This window comes from Gadus chalcogrammus, unplaced genomic scaffold, assembly GCF_026213295.1.
Source record: "Gadus chalcogrammus isolate NIFS_2021 unplaced genomic scaffold, NIFS_Gcha_1.0 GACHA078, whole genome shotgun sequence".
Taxonomy (NCBI): domain Eukaryota; kingdom Metazoa; phylum Chordata; class Actinopteri; order Gadiformes; family Gadidae; genus Gadus; species Gadus chalcogrammus.
This window is the reverse complement of record NW_026613513.1, coordinates 142,385-148,314: the sequence shown is the minus strand read 5'-3', so window position 1 is coordinate 148,314 and position 5,930 is coordinate 142,385.

The window sequence follows — 5,930 nt, the reverse complement described above, 5'->3', positions numbered from 1 at the left end:
GGATGGGTTCTATATAGGAGTGACATACAGAGGAATCACAAGGAGAGGACGGGGTGGTGACAGCAGGCTTGGAGAGAACAACAAGTCCTGGGTTCTTTATTGTTATGATGTCGTTACTCTGCCTGGTACAACGGTATAGAGACAGCCCTCCCTCCCCCCCCCCGCTGGCTCCACCAGAGTAGGAGTGTATCTGGACCGGCCTGCTGGCTCTCTGTCCTTCTACAGAGTGTCCCCAGTGGAGGAGGGTCCTCAGACACACTGACACACCTCCACACCTTCTGGTCCTCCTTCACCCAGGAGGACCTCCTCCCTGGGGTGAGGGTTCAGGGGTGGTGGCGGCGGGACCCCAAGGGGGGGGTTGCAGGGGTCCTCAGCATCTCTGTGTCGGTAGAAAACAAAACGGGCGCGGGACACCTCGCTTTGTGCCGAGGAAAAAAACAAAGGACCTCCTCCCTCAGCGTCGGGCTGCGTGCCCGTAAACACACACACACACACACACACACACACACACACACACACACACACACACACACACACACACACACACACACACACACACACACACACACACACACACCACACACACTCTGCGGGGCCTCTGTGGGGCCTCTGTGGGGGGGGGGTGCAGACTAAGTGTAGTAAAAAAAAAAAGTGCAGCCCCCTCCGCCCCGCCGCGCACACAAACGAACACGCACACACCACACACACCGTGGTAACTCGGTACGGTTAGAGGGGCACAAAGTAAGGACCAGGCAGGGTGTGAGGGTCCAAAGCCTCAAACGGCGGTTTATTACACTCGTTTCCAAAAGCCACACAAGCGCACGCTGCACATCAAAGACGGGGGTGCTCGAGTCGGGGTCCACGTGTCCGCCGTGCGGCTCACTATACGGTGTCTTGATCCTCTGCGTCGTCCTCTCTTCCACTCGACTCTCCCCGTTCTGTCGGCCGGTGGCCTCCTTTTAACACCTGGGTGTCTCCCGCCCAGGTGTTCCTCGTTTCCCCGATTGCGGCTCTCGGGAGGTCGGGGTTTGTCGCGGCTGTTGGCCACCGGCGGTATATCCCGGCCTCGACTCTCCCGAACCGGGGGCGTGGCACCGGGGGAATGCCACAACACGCACACACACACACACACACACACACACACACGTTCACACACACATAAAAAAAACACATACACACACACACACATAGTCTGCCTCTCTCTCCCTCTCCCTCTCCCTCTCCCTCTCCCTCTCTCTCCCTCTCTCTCCCTCTCCCTCTCCCTCTCTTATTTGAAATGTATATAAAATACCTATTGATGGTCAACCTTTATATATTTTCAGACTTCACCAGTTTAAGTCTTAAGGGCTCTTATATCATCATTTGTCATAATCCTGATTTGCGACCTGATTTAAAGCAGATGTTATTTTTTATTCATAATAACCAAGATGTCTATGGGATAATGTTGCATGTTTGTAAATGACTTTAAACTGAATCTTGATTTTTTGTGTTCTGTTGGGAACCAAGCGGTCGCAGAACATGTTCAGTTATTAAAGATACGTGCTCACCTGTTGATGATTTGTAAATTCTGCTGCCTCTATTGTTTTAGTCCTCGTGTTAATTGTGTACATGTAAGGGACTATTTTTCTGTCTTATTTGTTAATGAATTATAATTGCAATAAACAACTCATTGGATCCAACTGGGTTTTGGTTTGGGGGGGGGTGGTTTTGGGGGGGGGGGTACCCTCCACCCTCCAGTGGAGGGTACTACATGGTGCCATCGCCTCAAATACTTTTATCTCGGTTTTAAATCCTGCTGTTTCAAACACATGTCTGTTCTGTGGCCTACGGGAGACAGTTTTCCATATTTTTACTGAGTGCCCGAGACTCACTGTTTTTTTCTCTCTTTTAACTTTGGTTTTTAGTCTGTTGAATGTGTTTTGTTCTGAAAAACTTTGGTGCTGGATACAAAAAAAGTAATATTTTAAGTAGCAGCTAGTAAATTATCTCTTAGGAGATGCGAAAATGGCTGTGTACATCAGCCGGAGAAATAAGGTGGAGGGCAGAGCCGGGCATGAGGCCCCTCCTGTGTCCTCTGTAACGTCAGAGCCAGAGTCTGGCTGGGTATACGTTTTATAAGGCGTTTGGGGATGTAGATGCTTTTAAACAGCGCCGGTGTTACAATAATATTATTTGCTTTGTTGAAAAATGATGAGTTGCACTTTGCACAGGATTTTGTTGGATAAACAACAATTTTTTAAGACTGAACAAATAGCACATTTCCTGATGTATTGTACTCTCGGTTGATTGTAAAAAAAAGTAGTTTTGAACAAATCTAAATCAAATCTCTCTCTTTCTCCGTGTTTACGAATTGCAAACTGTAATTCGTCGGGCTGTGGCTGTGGTCACATGCCCGACCCCCCCCCCTCCTGGGGGCGCCCCTCTCCGTCCAGGAGTGCTTCGCCCTGCAGGGTACGGGGCTTTGAGTGTCTCTGCGTCCGCCCCCTAAATGAGAGGGGTCAATGCTATTGCTTATTAGCACCGGCTTAAAGGGCTGATTATGGTTCCACATCAACGCAACCATGAACCCGCAGACGCTTCCAGGCAGTCGTGAACCTGCTTCGGTTCTGCGGCGGGTTTTAGTGAGCGGGACCAATCACAGCCCTTGCTGCTGCGTCGCCTCGCGGAGGGTTAACGTATCGGGGAGGCGCGCGTCAGGCCCTTGCTGGGGACGCAAGGAGGGTCCGCGAGGACGTGAGGGGTCCGTAGACCCTCTTGGGCTGCGTCCGACGTGGGACCACGATCAGCCCTAACAGATCCTTGGTTGGTCCCCCCCCCCCCAGACCACGGGGCTGGGGTCCCGGCGCGGGGGGGTTGGGCGGCGGCCGTCCCCCTGGGGGGGCCCCCCAACACCAGCGAGCTCTGCATGTGGTCCGAGTCCCACCACCACCTGGACGGCATCCCCCGGAACCCCCACCACCTGGAGAGGGTCCCGGGGGGCAGCTCAGGTCTGTGCACACACACACACTGCAACATGTTTGCACACACACAAGCCAACACACACATACACGTTTACCATACCAACAGGGGACTATCGGTTTTCATCGACCAAGTGTGGACCTCTATTTCTGGTCATTTAAAAAATACAAAAACATAATACAGAGTTTTAAGTTATTTTGTCATAATATAACTTCAAATTTGTTTTTTTTATTTCTTTTAAAGAAGTTGCCAAGAGGGGACTTGAATACTTAAGCGATATTTACATATCAAAGAGGGACTCCATTCACTGCAGCAAGGGAGCTGTCTGTGCCTCTTGTTTCACTCAATGAGTGTTTGCCAACTGCAACTGTTGCTTCTTTCAGTGCGTTTACATGGGAAAATATAAAAGATGGTCCCCATTTGGATTGTAAACATGACATGACGAGTCCCCTGTTAAATGGTATGGGGCGACCCTCACACTCCTGCATGGATCTTTTCATGTGTGGAAAAGAATAAATGTAATCCTCATCAATAATCAGAATCATCTTTTAAGATATATTTAGAAGGGTTAAAAGATGTGCGTTTAATTTGCAATTTGCAAGTTAAATATGGACAATAATGCGATTAATCATCATTAAATATTTTTATTGATTGACAGCCCTAGTTAGCCCTGTTATCTATACGCCTTTTTTTCTCACGAAAAAAAGTCTCTTATGAACTATGGAAGAACTGTCTAAAGGCTCTATGGCAAATTATTTATTTTTTACTATAGGGAAAGCAGTTGACAATTTTTTTCTAACCTAATGAATGCATAAATGCTGGAGTGTAAGTGTCGCTCCATACCATTGAACAGTGGACCAGTGTCATTTTGTACAGGCAAAGAGGGGACTTCTGTCATTCTGTACAATCCAAGTGGGGACCATCTTTTCTGTTTGACGGCACAAAGTTAAAAACAAAATTCTACACATCAAACTTTCGTTTGATGGTCTGTATACTATTGTTGCAGGTTCTGACATATGCTGTAGGTAACTCCATCAAAAAGACAGATGATAGCTTTAAGGCGGTTCAAGTGCAGGGAACAGCGATTGTTGATTGATTGAACCGTGATAAATTGTGGTAGTTAAAACTGAAGTCATGTTATTGTGGAAAAATATAATCTAGAAAAAACTGTCCCATACATAAATTCACATTCAAAGAACAGACAACTTTATGCTCTAAAATATAAAAGATGGTCCCCACTTGGATTGTAAAACATGACAGAAGTCCCCTGTTAAATGGTAAGGGGCGACCCTCACACTCCTGCATGTATCTATTCATGAAGTGTGGAAAAGAAAAAATGTAATCCTCATCAATAATCTATGATCATCTTTTAAGATATATTTAGAAGGGTTAAAAAATGTGCGATTAATTTGCAATTTGCAAGTTAAATATGGACAATAATGCGATTAATCACGATTAAATATTTTAATTAATTGACAGCCCTAGTTAGCCCTGTTATATAAACGTTTTTTATCGCATGACAAAATGTCTCTTTTGAACTATGGAAGAACTGTCTAAACTGTCCAAATTATTTATTTTTTTGCGATAGAGAAAGCAGTTAACCCTTTTTTTCCAACCCATATGTATGCATAAATGCTGGAGTGTAAGTGTCGCTCCATACCATTTAACAGGGGACCAGTGTCATTTTGTACAGGCAAAGAGGGGACTTCTGTCATTCTGTACATTCCAAGTGGGGACCATCTTTTCTGTTTAACAGCACAAATTTAAAAACAAAATTCTACACATTAGTTTTTCTCAGTCGCTTTGGTACATTTCTCAGATCAGAAATGAAATTTGCAAAGCAGTAAGTGCATTTCTCAAAACAATGCGTTCAAATAGCAAAACACCATGGATTACCTGCAAAAGCCAGTCTCTTGCTCAAAATCCTTAGCTCATCTCTCAAAAGTTCAATGAACATGTCAGTGCCATCAGAATGACAAGTCCTTGCGTCATTGTCTACGGATAAGACAGTCAAATTGCTTAGTCATGTTGTCAATATAACAGTGTACTCTTGAGGATAATCTGATGTAAACTATGGCTAAAGTTTTGAAGACAATTATTGTAAATTGTAAGTTACAACTTAGTATATGTGGGAGATTGATTGCAAGAGACTGGACAAGATTCACATTTACGCTTTGACTGTTTGTACTGCAATTTGTTGACAGACCATGTCATTGCTAGAAATGTGAACATAGGAAAATCTCCTTAGGGAAAACTGTACATGCATTGCTGTCGGAATTACAGTGCAGTCATCCTACAACTCCTGACGTTCCTGTGTGTTGGGCCACAAATTCTCAGACAATTTACTGTAACATTGTGTTGTGCTCCAGCTATATACTTGCCAGTTCATGGTTCAGGAGATGCACCTTTGAGCTATTGGTTGATCGTTGGTTGAACTAACACTTCACACATTTCCCTTCTTTAGAGAAAGGCAAGATTCAACTGGTAGCAATTGACCAATTCAGGATAGATTTAGAAAAAAGAACAAAAAAAAGAGTCTAAGGCCCAGTGTATAGAAATGTATAGAAATATGCTTGACATATTATGACAACTTGTTCAACCATTTTGCATGCAAAGACTTATGCAATGAACTAATACCTAAATGTTGTGGGGGTGAGACTCTTCCATAGAGACCATTACAATACATTTTGATCAACATGACATAAGCAATTGATAATGTAGGAAAGAGCAGAGAATTGTACATAATCATGTGCATGGATGTACCAAAGCATTCGCAACGTTTTCAAATAAATGAGAACTGTTTTTTTTCATGTGCACAAGTGACACACTGATTGAAAATTGAACAGGTAGTTTTGAGAATTTCAATTCTGAGTCTGAGAAATTACCAAAGCGACTGAGAAAAACTGTAGTGTATGTTGCCCGGCCCAGAGATTGATGCAAGAGAGACTGGATCAAGATTCACATTTACGCTT